The sequence below is a fragment of the Hippopotamus amphibius genome, chromosome 6 (genome assembly GCF_030028045.1).
Source record: "Hippopotamus amphibius kiboko isolate mHipAmp2 chromosome 6, mHipAmp2.hap2, whole genome shotgun sequence".
In the NCBI taxonomy this organism is placed as follows: Eukaryota; Metazoa; Chordata; class Mammalia; order Artiodactyla; family Hippopotamidae; genus Hippopotamus; species Hippopotamus amphibius.
In genome coordinates this window covers 105,534,227-105,553,591 of record NC_080191.1, presented here as the reverse complement: position 1 = coordinate 105,553,591, position 19,365 = coordinate 105,534,227, and the positions used below count along the sequence as shown (strand labels likewise).

Here is a 19,365-nt window from a genome sequence, read left to right as displayed (position 1 = left end):
CTTTCGACTGTCATGGCTCAATAGGCCATGGAAAAAGCAGAGAGAGGAAAAAAGAACTTCCCAAATGATTGGCTATCAGCAGCCCATAATATGTGACACGATTCAGCCACAAAGATGTACACTGTTCTATGCTACAGAAGCCCAGGCTTTGGACCCAGCAGCAGGGACACCTGTAAAACACATTCCCAAATAAATGGCCTGTAAAAAAGATAAGCCCCCGCCAAATCTAAGTGTGTCGGGACCAAGTGGCATTTCAGGGAAAGCTGAAAACCCACCACCAGACTTGCAATATGCCTGAAAGAAAGCGCCTGGTCTTCTCTTTGTCTACTGTGGGTTTGTTGCTGTTGTTTTTTGCATTTTATTTTATGTTCCACCCAGAATCCAGAAAGGCTTCAGAAATCCTGCCTTGGAAGCAACCCCATTCCCCTGACAAGTCTCCTATTTGATTGTAATTCCTCGCAGATTTCCTGTGAGGGGGGCCTCTGCTGAATTAGAGACATCTTGCCTTCTTCCACCTGTAACGATTTCCCACTCAACTGCAAGACAATGGCCATGATTGATCTAATGAGGGATTGGAAAAGCCAGCTGATTGCTATAAATAGTTGAAAGCAAAAACTTGTGCTTGGCTTCCCAAAGAATTTCTCATCAACTCTGGTACCCTGACCTAAATAGGTAAGCGGCCTCCTGGCAAATTAGGTGACACTTAAGCTTTATCTTGGTGGGAGTTCGTCCGGAGGGCAAGGCAGAATTCAAGCTAAGAGAGTTGACTGATGAAACATCCACATTTTAAAGCAACAATCACATGTCATCCTATATGTCTCATGAAGGCAGAATTCATTTCTTTTAGAGTGAAAACAGTTTGAATAAATGCAAGTGTGTGTGAGACCAGAGCACTGGGGTTTTAAATGGCTATTGTTGTTTTTTAAATATTTGAAGTCCAGTGCAAAGCCTTTGTGCATTCATTTGTGGAAAAAAAAATAGCATGCTGTAAAGGTACGTCAAAGTAATTCACCTCATGTCCCTGAAAATCGTATAATTTTTTTTCCCTCCTTCTACCTTTTAGGTCTGTGTTTCTTAATTGAGCTGCATGTTAGAATCACCCGATGCCCAGGCCATTCCCCAGATCAATCACGTCGATGTGCAGGGCTTGGAATCCAGGAATCACTATTTTTTAACTCTCCAGGTGATGGGCACCAAAGTTCAAGAACCAGTTATTGTACTAGAGGGTCTCCAATAACAGCAGAGAGACATTTTTTTCCTCCCGGCCGATATGCAGAAGAAAAGAAGTCAAGTAAAACTGTCCCTAGCTCCCTACCTCTCGCCTGGGAGTTATCTGGGGATTAACAGTTCATCATATGCACGTGCGGCCTGACTCCTGATGGCTGCTAGAGCCCCTTCCTCCGGGGGTCACTGCCACCCCTTGGACACGGTCGCAGAGAATTTAAGTAACTTGCCTTAAGACCACTAGCCAGTAAGTGGCACAAGCAGATTTCAAATCAGGCCAGGGCTAGCCCTAGAGTCCATGCTTTTTACCAGTCCAAAAGCAAAGGTGGAATGCTGGGGACCCAGGAGCCATACCCAGTCCAAGACATGCTTTATTTGGCTTGCACGGGAGTCTAACAATGTTCAAATGTGTGTGCCTGGAGGGAGGGAGTGTGCTCCCCAGTTTGTCTTAATCCCATCCACTCCCAACTTTCTTCCCCTTGAGCACATTTTAATCATTTAACGGCTTGGCCTCTGTTGGCGTTTGAATTCACATTCCTGGGCTAAGGCAAGAGGGACCTTTAAAATTATGGTGAAGTCACAAAAACGTGAATGCTACCACATACTTCCCTCCGTTACACGTTGAGAAGGACTAAAGTCCCCCATTCCTATTTGAAACTGATGCTCCTTACCAGTGCATTCAGTTATCCACTTGTTCACTCATTCACTTACTGCCCTCCCGCGAGGTAGAAGACACTTCATAAGGAGTAACCCAAAAGGACAGGAATTAACATGTATGCTCCTTTAAGTGCCAGCATTTAGCTGGGCGTTTTGCAGACATGTTTTCAGCTAACGTTCGAGCCATTCAGCAACACCTCTGATACTACAAGTATGAATATTTTACTGATACAGTGAACGGAGAGTATGAGAAGCTGGGGCACTCTCATGCCTTCATCTAATAAATAGGAATAAGCAATTGCCTCACGCCACTGTTCTAGATGATGGCAACCCGAGCTTGAACAAAACCATTCAGTTGCCGATTCTCCATCAGGGATGCTGGAGCCATCCTGTATCCTCTTGCAAAAGCTGATTGTTAGAATTTCAGGAATTTTGCAAGCCAGCTGTTAAACTACGGGTAACTTAAAATCAGTCACGTCAGGGGTATTTACACCATGGAAAGCAAGTAAAACTATCAATCAGCCTACCACAGTGAGAGGGAAGCACATCAGCCTCACAAGCCCAGACTCCGGTGCAGACGCCTGGATTTCAATCCCACATGCTACCTACCAGCTGTGTGACCTTGAGGATATATGTTAATATCTCTTTGCCTCAGTATCCTCCTCTATTAAACAGGATAATAAGTTACCTCACTGAGTTGTGTGAAGATTAGTCTTTACACTAATAGATACACTATAGTGAATATATTTCACTTTATATACAAATATAGTGTATATTTACACATATATTTATAAACAGTGTATATTTATAATATATATATTTATAAATATAGTGTAGATTTATACTTTATATATCCCCTATATATAATATAAAAGAGATAAAACATTACCTATCACTTGGTAAGAATTGTGTAAAAGTTTATTATTATTTAAAACAATAAAGACAGCAAGTGAACATTTGTATGTGTACAAGTGTTTGTACCTGAAAGAGGAAGAGATTTGGAGTGTATGTGGGAGAGAATTCTTTCTCTCATCCCCTTCCATTTGGTTGCAATTTTTCAAAAGTTGCAGGAACCAGCTGATTTGACTATTACTTTTCCATTGAAGTGGTGGAAGAGAAAACTGCTTTGTCCAGCTGGAGATTCATTCAAATCCAATTTACATTGTATCCGATGTTCCTTGTTACATGCAAGCATAGGCTCACCTAGACTCCCAGAGAGTTGGAGGAACAGAGAAGCTTGTGCTTTCTCTGTATTCACTGGCCTGACCAAGCAAATCAGTCCATTTTTCCTTCCATTTTTCTGTGATTCTTTGAAAACAGGTATTATGAATATTTAAAAATGTTAAAAACTTATATGTAGCATTAGTGTGTAATTTCTTTCTTTTTCTTTTTGTGCAATTTATGTTGGTTGATTATACCAGCACTTTTTAAAAAGGAACCACATCGTTACATGTCTGCTGAAATATCTAAATATTGCTATTCAAAGCCATTCATTTGAGGGAACAATTCTTATATAAACAGAGTTGAGAAGGGGAGAGAGGATCCTAGGATAGGAGAGCTGATTAGTCATTTATCAAGATGTAAGTCCCTGAACACAACTGATAACAGGCATGTTTTTTTCAATGAAAGTTCAACAAGAAATAAGCTTTTATTTAAAAAGTCAGATAGGGTTATGATAAGTTAATAAGAAGGACTTGAGCAATCTTTCTAGAAGTGGCCATGCAATTTGTCAACTGAAGATTGAAGGTCTTGTGGTTGTTAATAAAGTAACTCAATCTCATATTCACAAAGATCAGCAGAAATGGCAATTTGGACTGTCCCAGAATTTAAGTCCATAAACGGTGAGTGTGTCATATTTAGTGTTGTTCATTTCCTTAGATATCAGATTAAGCAGTCATTAGTTCAATCGAATTACTTAATATTATTACTTCATATAAAAAGGCCCATAGCCTCTGTACACATCAAAGTGCATAATTTACACCAAAATCATTACTTGCCAATATTTGGGGACCTTGGTAGGAAATCAAGATGCCATCTAGTCTAGCCAGCGAGAATGAAATTTCTTTTCTTCCTTCCCTGGGAACTGCTTTGCCTCAGCCTTTGTCAAAGACTTTGTCAAAACTTTAGGCTAAATAGATGTGTGGTATATATTAATGATGTAGAATAAATTATCCTGAATGCTCTAATGCCCGCATGTCCAACTGTTCTGAAACTTTCTGCCCAGAATCTTAATGATATGATTCAACTCAGAGACCAAAAGAAGAAGGAAAAGTTAGTGGAAAATGCATAAAAGCATTCAAACTAAAAGTTGGAGAAAATTACAGAGGATGAAATAAATTCTTGAATCAATAAGAGAATTAACGGTAACTTCTAAAGGAAACAAGTTGGGGGTTTCTCTCTCTTCTTTCTCATAATCTCCCATTCTCTGTCTTTTGAAATTTTGAGCCATTTGGGGGGAATTTTTGAAGACTGAAATTTTCAGGGTTTGTTTCAGTTATTTTTTTAATCTTAGGAGTGACAAAATTTTGTGAGGTTCCTACCACCACCAGAACAATCAACTGAATTGTTGCTGTTGTTTCCTGCAGTGCTTTTATTTCCCTCACAATGACCAAATGTTGCTGGGACCAAATGTTCTCACAAGACAATAGAAAACCAACATTTGTTGTCATCTCTTAAAGAACTGAGAATTGCATACAAAAGCCTTACATAAATTGAAAGAATGAATACATTTACAGGTGTAAATGCAAACCATTTCCTAACTCAAGGGAAGTAACAACCACTAGGTGTTCTGACAGGAAATTCTAGGGTAAGAAAGGAAAGTGGGTTCTAAGGCTGGGACCTTCCCAACCCCATCAGACACCAAAGACAAATGACAGCTGGCTCAGGACTCTTGCCAGCCTCTAAAGAAATCCTGGAATAAGCAGCTCTTACACACGAATTCCCTGCACAGCTCAAGACACTCACAAATTCTCATCAAGTCGAGGGGTTTCTCTTCCACAAACATGTTCTCACCTCAGCCAGGGAGTGATGGAGCTTCATGTATTAGGGGTTTAAATCAAAGATACCTTCAGGGTATGAAATATAGACCAAAGGAAGTTAACTTAAACAGAAGGTCAAAATCAGCAACAAGTTCTACAATCCAGGGCTGATATCAAACTTCAAGGACAAATTTCTTTGCAAAGGCTTATTCCAGTTTCATGAGGCTAGCATGAGGTGTGCACACCTGTCAGGGCAAACTTATACATTTGAATGAACTCCTGCAGCAAATTCCACCGTCTGCTCCCAGTCCGTTTAGAAGCATTTGCAGTGGAGGATGGAGGGGCCCAACTCATTATACTCCTGCTTGTTGATCCACATGGGCTGAAGGTGGACAGCGAGGCCAGGATGGAGCCCTCAATCTGTGCTGAGCACTTGCGTTCAGGAGGAGACTTCATCCTGCTGGAGACCAGTGCCAGATCTCCCTTTGCATCCTGCCGGTGATGCGGGGTACATGGTGGTCCCCGCAGACAGCACCGTGCTGGCATACAGTCCTTCCGGATGTTGACGTCACCCTTCAGGATGGAGTTGAAGGTGGTCTGTGGATGCCACAGGACTCCATCCCCAGGAGGAGGGCTGGAAGAGCACCTCTGGACCCCAGAACAACTGGTTCTGTATGCTCATCACCTGACGGTTGGACAGCTCGCAGCTCTTCTCCAGGGAGGAGGAGGACACGGAAGTGGCCATCTCCTGCTCCCAGTCCAGGGTGACGTGGCAGACCTGCTCCTTGATGTCACGCACAATTTCCCACTGGGCAGTGATGGTGAAGCTGTGGCCACACTCCAGGAGCATCTTCACGAGGTCACGAGGTCCCCATCTTCACCCGGCCAGCGAGGTCCAGACGCAGGATGGCGTGGAGCATGGGGCGTACTCCTGGTAGATGGGCACAGTGTGGGTGACCTGATTCCCAGGGTCCAGGACAATACCGGTGGTGGTGGTGCAGCCTGAGGCTACAGGGACAGCCCAGCTGGCACAGTCACGCACACGACCGGAGTGTTGAAGGTCTTGAACGTGATCTGAGTCATCTTCTCAGGGTAGGAGGCCTTGGGGATTTGGGGGGCCTCCGTCAGCAGCACGGGGTGCTCCTCAGGGACCCCGTGCAGCTTATTATTGAAGCTGTGGTTGGTGCCTGATCTTCACGCCATATAGTCCCTGTGGGGGATGATGTCATGCTCCATGGGGTACCTGAGGGTTAGGATGCTGAGCTTTACTCTGGGTTTGTCGCCCACGTGACGGTCCCAAGCCTACCGTGACGCTCTGGTGTCGGGAGCGGCAGGTGATGGACGGAGCTCGACCGGGGAGGCGTCATCTCCAGCAAAACCAGCTTCGCTCGTGCCAGAGCCAGCGTGGATGGGGAGCGCGGAGATTTCTTCTTAGCTAGTGACGGGCGGAGGCAGCAGCAGCAGGGCACGGCAGGAGGACCCGCAGAATCTGTCTGGTGCAGCAAGTCTTCAGCTAAATTTAACCGAGCAAACACTGCTAGAATGCCTAGGCGGTGTGGGACGTTTACAAGCCAGGGTCGCGCCTTCCAGATTATTATATTTTGACAGAGACAGACACAGGCATCATGTACTTAGGAATCGTCCACTTATGTGAATTAATAGACGAAGGAGACTGAATAACCAAATTAACGTCTCTGAAGGACAGATTCTATTATGTTTTTAATGTGTATTTTTTCTGGTGATAAATGATGATAGAAAACCTGGAAAATTCGGAAAAGTCCTCCAAACACAAGAAACCATCTCCTCCCCCTTTCCAGCCCCTCCCATCCCCCCACCCCCAGAGATAATCACCCTTACCAGCGTTTTGATGTAAATATAGTCTGCTAACCTGAAAGAGAAATGAACAAGGAAGGTTAAGCATGAGAACTGTGTTAAAGGCAGAACTGATAAGATTTGACAACTGATTGAATGTGCTGAGAAGGGAGTCATCAAGAATAACCATACTTTTCAAAACTAAGCAAAGTGGTGCACAGTGATGGAATAAACCAGATAAGGAGCTTGAGAAGAGCAAGAGGCTTCCAGGAAAGGAGAGGTGTCAGTTTAACTATTTGAACTGGAGGTAACAGCAGTAGAGGCACGTGGAAGTCCTAATAGATGGTTGATTAGGTAAATACTACCAGTGATATTCTTAAGGTATTCATATTTAAGTTGGCCATTGAAATCTATTTTTAAAGATCACTTTAAACTATACATCACAAACTCTGAATTGTGCTGAGAATTAAAGAAACTGAAATTATATTTTGATCCTGATCAACTCAGATGAATATATTTTACAGATATATATATATATGTATATACATGACCCTACCATCATCTTTGGTACAAAGTCATAAAAAATATGCAATGAATATTCCTCATTCATAAATAACCGTCACTAATGTTTACCAATAACTTCCAATCTCAGACACCTATGAAAATATCAACTTATTAAAACTCCAAGCTCATGGGCTTTGTTCTGTTGTACAAAGGAGACAATGTCACCAAGAACTGGAAAGTTTTAACAGTGAAAACAAGTCACGTTGCTAGAACTGGCACTTAGAAGCCTGGAACCTTAACCACCCAAATATTCCTTACTGGGCCACTGTGGCTATCAGTCTAAACAGGAATGATGGATAAGTATGCATTCTCACTTTTTTTGTTTTTGCAGACCCTTAGAAACTTTCTTTCCGCAGACTCAATCTACAAGGATCCTATACAGATAAATAGATAGTAGATACCATTGGTTACCTACCCAGTTTTCATTTTCCCTTGTTCCTTGCTATCAGTTTCCTATTTTGTTCCTGTAGACCAGGACTTCAGACCTGGCAGATTACTTTTGGTTGGTCTAAACCAATGGTGATAATTCATTTCATTTTGCAGGTCACTGGTCTAGGTGCAGGCATGTGATACAATTCTGGCCAATAAGCTGTAAGAGGAATTTTGTTTCTGGGTTCTGGAAGTGTTTGCCTCCTTAATGAAAGAGTATTGAGAGTAGAAAGACTTTGTGCCCCTGACCTTTCCGCATCCCCCTGAGGATGTGATTATTTTGAGCTCCAGCAGCCATTTTCAACCATGTAAAGAAAAAAAAAAAAAAAGTCAGAAATATGCTGAGGATAGCAGTACAATAAAAATCAGAAAATCTTGAATCTTTAATGGCATCTCTAGAATGAGGTACTGACCCTGGAATTTCTACCTCCAAACTTTCTGTTATGCTGAACCATTAATTGACTTTATACTTGAAGCTATCCTCAACTATAGCTTTCAGTGAAGAGCAACCCTAATACTGTTTGTGGAGCATCTTGCATAGAGGAGGCACTCAATAGATTTTAATTTAAATAAAATTAATAGGCAATCCAAAGATCACTAGGCTCAGAGGCACATTGTAGAGCCCAGATTTAGTCTAGCTGAAGGCTGTGTCTGGGATAGGGACCTAGGTCCCAAAGTCCAACCTCCTTCACGTAACACCAGCTCGCTCATTACCTGTATCAGGGTGTCAGCTTTTGTTTTTTGATTTGTTCAAGTGGTTGGATGCATACCTTGAAACAACCCAAATTGCTGAGTTTCTGCAAACTCTGCTCCCCCCGCTCCTGAATGAATGGACACTCTACATCAGACCTGTTTTCACTCCTCTGAGCATCACTGTGTACCATCATTCACCATTACATCTTCTCTTCCTGCCTCTTTCTACACCCTTGAGAACAACCATGTTGGAGAAGAATAAACAGGAGCCTGGCAGGGAAAGAGAAATGGAAAAGAAACAGAGGCCTGAATAATCCGTCAGTTGGCTAATCCACCTCTGAATAATTCATAAACCGGCTAATCCAACCCTACCATCCTGCCTATACATCTAGGAACACAGAACGGAGTCTTCAGGCAGCTAGCCTTTTCACTTCTTCCAATAAGTTCCAGTATCTCAGGGCAAAGCCAAGAATTGTTCCTGCCACCACCACATCCTCGGGGCTTGGAAGGGACAGCCATTCAGTTACATGTTCTTCTCAGTGCTTTCACTGGCATGACAGCAATATACTTCGGGCAGAGGAAACAAAGCATCAAAGGATTCAAAGGAAATGAGGTCATCAGAAGCAAGTCCCCAGTGTTCCCAAGAAGAGAATCTTCACGGTTAAGAAAAAAGACACAAAAACAACACATTTATTTCAATATCTGATTCTAGATCTTCCTTCCTTCTCAAAAACAAAAGTATGCATTTCTCAGTCCCCTCTGTGGGCTCACAGAATAAAGATCCCAGGTCATAGGAAAGAAAAACAGGACTGCAAGTCTTTGTTAACCTGGTATGGAAGGATGGGTAAACACCAGTGTTATCTGTTATGGATGTGCTATCTGTCTTTGATATGGGAAGTTTATATTTTGGGGAGAAAATGGTTTGACCCATAGATGTCCCCAGGCAGCTGATAATGTGACAGCTGTATAAGGGAATTTTTTTTTAATTTGGTAAGATTGGAAATCAGTTAGCCAGTAACCACATCAAAACTTTGAAGAGGAAAATTTCTGTCACTCCATATGATTATCTGTTGAGTTTTTTAACCCTGAGATGTTTTCCCCCTTGAGTGAGAAAGAAAACTCTCATGGAATAAAAGCAGGTATGTCCTAAATGTTTTTAGCGCTTATTCTTTCATTCTCCACCCCTTCAATCTTTTGCTAAGTGTCACCTCTCTGCTGGGCAAAGGGACTCATAGAAGAATCGAGCAAAGCCTCTGCCCACAGAGTTTGCAGATTTGGGGACAAAATTATTCATCTAGAAGCTTTAAATTAATTACATCTGGGCACCACAAGTTGCCTTAATATAAAGCACAGAGAATTCCATAGGATGCAGCAGCCAGAAGAAACCTTAGGCAGCTGTCTGTGAAGGGGAGAAAGAAGGTAAGGAAAAGTTTCAGTGGCCCATCATCTGCTTTAACATTCTCTAAATAAGTAAGGACCTGGCTACTCCAAACTAGCCCTCCCAAACTAGAGACTGCCACCTAGTAGAAGTGCTTAAGAATATTTGTTAAAGGGATAAATGAGCCCTCTCTGTATTCAAATATATAAAAAAGGCACCACCATCTCTGAGAGGTGAGAGTTCAGACAGTGAAGTTTCCCAATCTCTAGTTCATAGCTTTGCCAGACCCAATGCCATACAAGAGAAAATAAATCTTTTACCACTGTGATCGAGACTTTTCTTTGTCATTCACACTTGGAGGCTCTTGTCATCATTCTTTGACCTGCTTTATAAATTTTAATAGAGATTTTTAAGTAAATATTTTATTGACATGTAATGTGCAAACAGAAAAGTGCACAAACGGTAAGGGTACAGCTCAAAGAATTTTTACCACGTAATCATACCTGGTTAACCAGCATCCGGATTAAGAAGCACAGATTAGCAGCACCCAGATTCCTCCCTCGTGACTCTGCCTTTACCTACTCCCCACCCCCACCCCTGCCAACACACACACACAGACACGTGCGCGTGTGCACACACACACACACACACACACAAAGGTAACTGCTATTCTGATCTTTACCACTACAGATTATTTTTGCTTGTTTTTAATTTTATATAAATGAATTATTTGTTGGGTATCTTTTTGGAACTAGTTTCTTTCACTCCGCATTCTATTGGTGAGGTTTTTCCTGTGGTAGTGTGAATTCATCACTGCCTAGTATTCCACCAGGTGTATACACATACATTCACATGCCCACATACATCACAGTTTATTCATGCTTCTACCACTGAGGGACAGTTAAGTTGCTCTCATTTTGAGCTCTTAAGAATATAGCTGCGAAAACCATTCTAGTTCATATTTTTGGTGCATATATGTGCCTGTTTCTCCTCAATGTATACCAAGACGTGAAATTGCTGGTTTTAACACAAGAATATGTTAAACTTTATTGAAAACTGTCAGTTTTCAAAAGTGGTTTCACTAATTTACATTTCTATTAGCAGAGAATGAGCGCTCCAGTTTGTGCTTGCCAACACTTAGTATTGTCAGTTTTGTTTTGTTGTTTTTAGCCATTCTGATGGATACATGGCATCTCACCATGGCTTTTTTCTTTAATTAATTAATTTATTTATTTATTTAATTAGCTGTGTTGGGTCTTTTTTTGTTGTGCACGGGCTTTCTCTTGTTGCGGAGAGTGGGGGCTACTCTTCATTGTGGTGTGCGGGCTTCTCATTGCCGTGGCTTCTCTTGTTGCAGAGCACAGGCTCTAGGCACGTGGGCTTCAGTAGTTGCAGCACATGGGCTCACTAGTTGTGGCTCATGGGCTCTAAAGCACAGGCTCAATAGTTGTGGTGCACGGGCTTAGTTGCTCCATGGCATGTGGGATCTTCCTGGAACAGGGATCAAACCCATGTCCCCTGCATTGGCAGGCAGATTCTTAACTATTGTGCCACCTAGGAAGCCCCTCACCATGGTTTTAATATGCTTTTCCTGATGACAAATTGTATTGAACACCTTTTCATATGCATTTGGACCATTTACATAATTTCTTTTACAAAGTGTCTTCAAATGTTTTGCTGTTTTTAAAATTGGGTTATAGCTCTTTTTTGTTGATGTATAAATTTTCCTTATGTATTTGGCATATAAGCCCTTTGTCATACTTTTGCACTGCAACTTTGCATTACCTTTTGACTTTCTTAATGATGCCTTCTAGTGAGCCTAAGTTCTTCATTTTAATGAAGTTCAATGTATCAGTCTTCTTTAATGTTAGTCCTCTTGTGTCCTGTTTAAGAAATCTTTGCCTACCCCAGGCTCATGAAGATCTTGTGTTATCTTCTAGAATTGTGCCATCCATTAGGGTTACCACTAGACAGATGTGACTATTTAAATTTAGATGAATGAAAATAAAATTCAAAGCTAAAATTCCTCAGTTGCACAAGCTGTATTTCAAGTGGTCAGTAGCAGTATGTGGCTAGTGGACAAGGCCTTTTCCATCTTCACAGAAAGTTCTGTTGTACAGCACTGATCTAGAAGTTCTGTTGTTTTAATTTTCACACAGCTATCCACAATCTACCTGGAACTTTTTTTTTCTTTTGTATAATGTGAGTGGGTCCATTGAATCTTTTATTGGATCCACTGATAGGATATTGCATGAGATTTTGCCTTAAAAAACAAACTACACTTTCATTGTGTTACACCACTGAGATTTTGGTGTATGTTTTAGCAGCTAGTGTTGCTTACCTTAATAAATAGAATCTACAATGTCACTGATCTCCATCTTCCACCCTTTCTTACTTAACCTTCACTTTCAGTGCAAGCTTTCTTCTGGGTTAGGACCTCAAATCCTATCCTACTTTTTATTCCTTCTCACCAACTCAATTTAGATGCCTTGGGACCCCATTTGTAGAACTCCCTCCCTTCCTTGGATCATTGAACCGAGGGGCACATATATTCACACACACAGGATAAGATATGCTTTAGTGAGCGTCTGCCATGTTTAAACTGCTCTTCACCGATGTCCAACTCTTCCTGACCTGATCTCATAGGAATACTATTCCACACCTCCCTAATCTGATTGATTCCACAGAAAATGACCTGATCATCGTAGACATGTTCATGCTTCCCACAGGCTTAACAGGCTGGAGAACAATTCCAAGACCTGCATCGCATGGTACCTTTTTAATAGTAAGTTTCCATGAACTACAGACGCAGTATTTAAACGGGGAACCGTATGAAAAGAGAAGTCCTATTTTCCTTGAGGGGGCTGGATCAGATGCATCCGGAGGGTAGAGGCTGGCCATTTGGGGCAATGGTAGAGCAGAGTTCTAGGGGTTCTTTGGGACCCAATAATTACATGAAGTTGACACTAGCAGATGGGTCACAAAGGCAAGGCAAAGGAGAAGTGTGGTCGGTCAAATACGGAAAGCTAAATTTATCTTCCGAAATCCTAGGTGGAGTTACCCAGGAGTAGACCCTGAAATAAGGATCTGTGTGCAAGATTTATTAAAGAAAGGGCTCCAGGAAGTGGAAAAAGCAGAGGAGGGAAGGAGAAGCCACCAACTAAAGGGACAATTTCAGGAAAAGTCCCAACCTTGGTCTGATCCTACAGGGAAGTTCTGGAGTGTAAATTACCCAATTCACGGCAAATGAGCTGGGCTTTTGTGCTCCTCTGCTAGTCTGTCAGTCAGTGACTAGAAGCTGCAGTGAGAGAGAGAGGAAGCAGGAGGCCAGTGCAGAACAAAACTCCCAGGCACAGCCAGCAGTCTGTTTACATGGCCAAAGTGGCTTCAATAGCCAGCAGTCAGCCTCCAAAGTAAGTTATTCACAGGTACAGGTCATTAAAAGAAAAAACACAAAAGAAACCAAAAAATGATCCATGGGCTCTAAGAGGAGTACCTTTAGTGCACACGTCAGCTCTAAGGGGCAAGGGCAAGCATAATGGTTGGAGACAAAGCCAGATGTCAGCACGCAAGTAATTCAGAAATAGCCTATGAAGGAGCCAGAGAGTCCAGCCTTTCGTTTTACTCCATGATCGTGAGCATGACTGAGTTTGTCTGGGCTACAGGTACAGAATCAGAACAGACTAATTGGTGTTTTGATCTGATTGACTACATTAAGTAAATCCCTAAGTAATTTTCTTTCTGCATGAAACTTCTACAACCTAAAAACTGCACCCTTCCTTCCTTCCTTCCTTCCTTCCTTCCTTCCTTCTCAAATATTTTTGCATATCACCATGGGTCAGACACGGCCTGAAGAATGAAATGAAGGAGACGGACATTGTCTCTGGCCTACCATTTAGCAGGCAGAAACAAAGTTCAGAGAGGTGAAAGAACTTGCCTTGAGCTACATAGCTAGAGAGAGGCAGAGCTAGCATTTCAACCTGGGTAACCAGATTCCACACCAGGTACTTTTAATCCAATTGTCTCCCTGGAAGATGTAAACAGTCAAGTCACCCATGGCAATATAGAAGCAATGGCTACATTTGTCTTCCTCCCTAAAAAGCCTTCTTGGGATGGTGGGAGAGAAAAGTCAAATGCATTTAATTATCTTATTAGCAATTTTGAGAGAGGTGTTACTTTTTCATTAAAACACAATTATAAAAACTGAGCAAAAATTTAAAATCAAATTCAATTTTTGCGTAGAGAGCACCAGGCTAAAAGACCATCCTTTCCCTTTTATAAACAACTTTCACAGGGTGTGAAAAGACTTGGTGATAGGTGTATAATTTTACTGATCCTTTAGAAGCAGCTGAAATGTGGAAAAACCAGAGAGCTGGCTTAGAATAGATCCCCTGCCTTGGCTTCAGCTGCCTAAATGTGGTCATTTCAAGACAGATTCCCAAAGTTAATTATGTTTTCCTGTAAAATGTAGCATTAATTGTAAGTGTGGAGTATTAAAATGGAATGTATAATACACTACTCAGATGGCTTGTTGTTGTTTTTTTCCAAATAAGTGTACCGCACATGATGTCCCTGTAATGGTATTAATTATTTATCACCCTATGTAGAGAAAATATCAATTATAATAAAGTGTAAAAGGGTTATTAGCATTTCTGAACAATAAATAAAGTGGAAGTTTTCAGATCAATATGATGAACATATTAAGTTAAAATTCTCTTTTGCCATAACAGTTGATGGGATTTTATGGGCCAATCTCATGAAAGTGTGATAAAGATTTTAAAAAAAGAAATACATTAAATAAAAATAAAATCTATTAAAGAAGGTAATTTTAAATATTTAATGATATAATTAAGTCTTATTAATGTAACATTCTTTATTTTTCAGCTTAAAAATTCACAAGATTGTCCTCTCTTTCATCTTAATCAGACACCGTGCTTGTTGTAATTATTTGTTATGTATTTTCATTAACGTCTGATGAATATTAACGGTTTGAAATAAAACTATTTTTTCTTTAGCTGTGGTGACTAACAAGGGCTACTTCACAGCTAGCAGATAGAGAGCCTGAAAGGAAATGGGAAAGCTGTCCCCCCAACTCTCCTAGGCCAAGGGCAGGATGCCATCAAAAAGGCCTTAAAGGTTCACCTCCTGCTTCCAAATATACAAGACCATGGCTTTGCCATGCCTGGGAAAGCCAGTCTTAGCACCATCTGAGAAGTACAGGGTTCAGAGCAGCATAGAACTGGATTCAAATTCAGCTTCTGATACTTCCCCTCTTTTATTTTGGGGCAAGTGGCTAAATCCCCAGAGCTTCAGTTTCCCGATCGATAAAATGAGAATCATAACACCTTTCTTTCAGGGTAGCTGTGAGAATAAGAAAGAGTAAATGCCTGACTCAGAGGAGAGGCTGAATAAGGAAAAAAATAATAATTTGATGCTCAAGTACTTGAAATGATGAGAAAGAAGGCATTAGTGTGGGTTCTGCCTCAGTTTACTCGGAGAAAGAAGAAAGTAACACTGTATCCAATGACAGTTCTTTTTCAAAGAGCACGCATTAAAAATGAGTGAGAACTCGTATGCTACAAAAGATACCATTAGAAAAATTAAAAGACAAGCCACAGACTGGAAGAAAATATTTGCAAATCATATTTCTGATAAAGGACGGTATTCAGAATATCTCAAGAACTATTACAACTCAATAAGGAGACAAAATCACAAAATATTTGAATAGACGTTTCAACTAATGGCCAACACAAATGGCCAAAATGCATGTGAAAACATGCACAGCAGCATCAGTCATTAAGAAAATGCTAATTAAAACCACAATAAGTTTTTTTATACCCACACCACACACTAAAACAGCTATACTCAAAAAGAAAGACAATACCAGGTATTGGTGAGGATGTAGAGAAATTGGAAGCCTCATGGATTTCTGGAGGGAAGGTAAAATGGTGCAGCCACTTTGGAAAAGTTTGTCAGTTTCTTGAAACGCACCATAGGACCCAGCAATTCCACCCTCAGGAATCTACCCAAGAGAATTCTGTCTACCTGTCCTCCTCCAATTACAGCATCTGTCATCCTACATTTAATATTTTTTCACATCTATTCTCTCCAAATTCCCTAGAGCCCCAGAGAAAGGGGTTTAAAAAACAGGTGGATTTGCACACTAATCACAAATAAGAGGACTTCAATGAAAAGCTATGACAGTTTCACCCATCAGCTAAATTACTTCCAATTTATTCTCCCTTCTTATATCAAATCTATTTAAGGATTCTGTTACAGAATTTCCCCCTTTTACAAGCACAATGAATGTCCCATACCCAGGAAAGTACACAGGACACTTACTCAACAACGTTTATTGTTCATGATACTATACAGAACTAAGAGCAGTCGTGACCTTGACATTAGTCTAAAGAGGTGAACTGTCTCTCTAGCTAACTGCATGTTGAACTTCTGGCAAACTCCATATTTAAATGGTAGCAATCTTAATGCTTTAAACTTCATAAGTGCCTTAACTTTCATAATTTCTTTCTAAGAAAAAATAAAGTCACTTAACTGCCTTGAGCTTTAGATTCCTTATTAAGAAAAAAGCATATGCCAGAAAGTTCAGTGCAGAGCCTTGGTTATTTGGAGTTTGTCATTAGAAATCATGTAGATTTCATTAAATGAATTGATGTGTGTAAGAAAAATGTGTATGCATTGTATACAAGGGGGGAGGTAGTGGAAGGAGATAAGTGTTGTCTTATCATTGACACCCTCGTACAACATGTATCACAGCTTTCCAAGCACCTTCACACTGAATCAAATTTACAACACAGCCTCAAACGCAAGTTTGGTTCAAGGGACTTATGAAAGAATGAGGAAATGAGCCAGTAGCTAATACTTTCTGATACCAATAAAGATGGTGTACCAAGGGAGTACAGAAGGTGATAAATGCTACCCAGATAAAAAAGAAAGACATATTAAGTCTGCCTGCCTCATTTTTGAAATGTTGCGATGGTATGATGCTCTACGTGTGAGTATAATTCTACTAATAGCCTCTGCATTACAAGATATTTCAGCCCCCTGTAAAGCTGTGAAAGACCTCATGGGAAGAAAGCATAAAGATGGAGTGAAGAGAGAAAGAATAGCAACAGACCCTGAATAGGGGAAACCGAACTACATCCGACCAACATTGTTTACACAAAACACAGTGGCACTGGCTCATTTTTTAAAGACTTGGTTTTGTCTCCTTTTTAATTATGAAGGATAAAATAAAATTGAGTGACTGAGAGGAATAAATAGATAATGAAGTATCAAGGGTTTTTATATAGAAGCTCCTTATTAAAATGACTATCTCCTTCAACTGTTTAATCTAATTTCTGCAAGGCAGGTTTTCACTTGTTCTGCTCATATAAATGCACAGGTATTAGAGGTATTATTAAGACACTATGTAGTTCACACCCAGAGCTCAGAGAACTACCTTAACCCTTTAAATGCTCAGTGCATCAACTCTCCACTATTGGTCTTCTACTTTTTCTCTTTCTATTCCCTCCTCTCCATGGAAACTTACAATATTTGGCTGACTTCTGGATTGTATTTTCACTGTATACAAGGCTTACTTGTAATCACCTCTATGTAATACACAATTCCAATCCATAACAGATCTTTATTTTAGCACCCTCTCTAACCAGGGTATTGATCTAGGTTTTAGAGAGTACAAAAAAGTTAATTCTCAGTTTCTGTCTTCAGGATACTAAACCCATTTCTCAGTAGATCAAGCAACTGTATAATTTATTGTCCAAAGCAGGACATTTTAAAATGTGAAAGCAGATACTATTAATTACACAAGGACAACAGGCATACACTAGGAGCATCTGGTGCAAACCTGGACCAATGGTCACCCTATTTATGGGTACACAGATCAGAAAATCTACAGAGGTTTAGAGGACAGAGACTTTCCCATTGATTGGAACTCCCTTTCCAATCTTTTTTTTTTTTTTTTTATTTTACAGTTGGTAGTTTATATATGTCTGTGTTACTCTCTCGCTTCGTCTCAGTTTCCCCTTCACCCCCCGCCCCCTCCCATACCTCGAGTTCTCCAGTCCATTCTCTGTATCTGCATCCTTGTTCTGGTCACTGAGTCCAACAGTACCATTTTTAGATTCCGTATATGTGAGTTAGCATACAATATTTGTCCTTCTCTTTCTGACTTACTTCACTCTGTATGACAGACTGTAGTTCTATCCACCTCATTACATATAGCTCCATCTCATCTCTTTTTATAGCTGAGTAATATTCCATTGTATATATATGCCACATCTTCTGTATCCATTCATTTGTTGATGGGCATTTAGGTTGCTTCCATGTTCTGGCTATTGTAAATAGTGCTGCAATAAACATTATGGTACAAGTTTCTTTTGGGATTATGGTTTTCTTTGGGTATATGCCCAGTAGTGGGATTACTGTATCATATGGTAGTTCTATTTGTAGTTTTTTAAGGAACCTCCAAATTGTTTTCCATAGTGGCTGTACCAATTTACAGTTCCACCAACAGTGCAGGAGAGTTCCTTTTTCTCCACACCCTCTCCAACATTTGTTGTTTCCAGACTTTGTGATGATGGCCATTCTGACTGGTGTGAGGTGATACCTCATTGTGGCTTTGACTTGCATTTCTCTGATGATTAGTGATGTGGAGCATCTTTTCATGTGTTTGTTGGCCATCTGTATGTCTTCTTTGGAGAAATGTCTATTTAGGTCTTCTGCCCATTTGTGGATTGGGTTATTTGCTTTTTTGGTATGAAGCTGCATGAGCTGCTTGTATATTTTGGAGGTTAATCCTTTGTCCGTTGTTTCATAGGCAATTATTTTTTCCCACTCTGAGGGTTGCCTTTTAGTCTTGTTTATGGTTTCTTTTGCTGTGCAAAAGCTTTTAAGTTTCATGAGGTCCCATTCATTTATTCTTGATTTTATTTCCATGATTCTAGGAGGTGGGTCCAAAAGGATGGCGCTTTGATGGATGTCATATAGTGTTCTGCCTATGTTTTCCTCTAGGAGTTTGATAGTGTCTGGCCTTACATGTAGGTCTTTAATCCATTTGGAGTTTACTTTTGTGTATGGTGTTAGGAAGTGTTCTAATTTCATTCTTTTGCATGTTGCTGCCCAGTTCTCCCAGCACCACTTATGGAAGAGGCTGTCTTTTTTCCATTGTATATTCTTGCCTCCTTTGTCAAAGATAAGGTGCCCATATGTGTTTGGGCTTACTTCTGAGTTCTCTATTCTATTCCATTGATCTTCCTTTCTATTTTTGTGCCAGTACCATACTGTCTTGATCACTGTGGCCTTGTAGTCTAGTTTGAAGTCAGGAAGCCTGATTCCACCAACTCCATTTTTCCTTTTCAAGATTGCTTTGGCTATTCGGGGTCTTTTGTGTTTCCATACAAATCGTAAGATTTCTTGCTCTAGTTCTGTGAAAAATGCCATTGGTAATTTGATCGGGATTGCATTGAACCTGTAAATTGCTTTGGGTAGTACAGACATTTTCACGATGTTGATTCTTCCAATCCAGGAACATGGTATGTCCCTCCATCTGTTTGTGTCGTCTTTGATTTCTTTCAGCAATGTCTTAAAGTTTTCTGCATACAGATCTTTTGC

At 40.6% G+C, this 19,365-nt stretch overlaps 1 pseudogene; it reads right to left on the bottom strand.

Annotated features, from left to right (window-relative positions):
• Nucleotides 1–5,172: 5,172 nt before the first annotated feature.
• Nucleotides 5,173–7,962, bottom strand: LOC130854940 (actin, cytoplasmic 2-like; annotated as a pseudogene).
• Nucleotides 7,963–19,365: the final 11,403 nt, after the last annotated feature.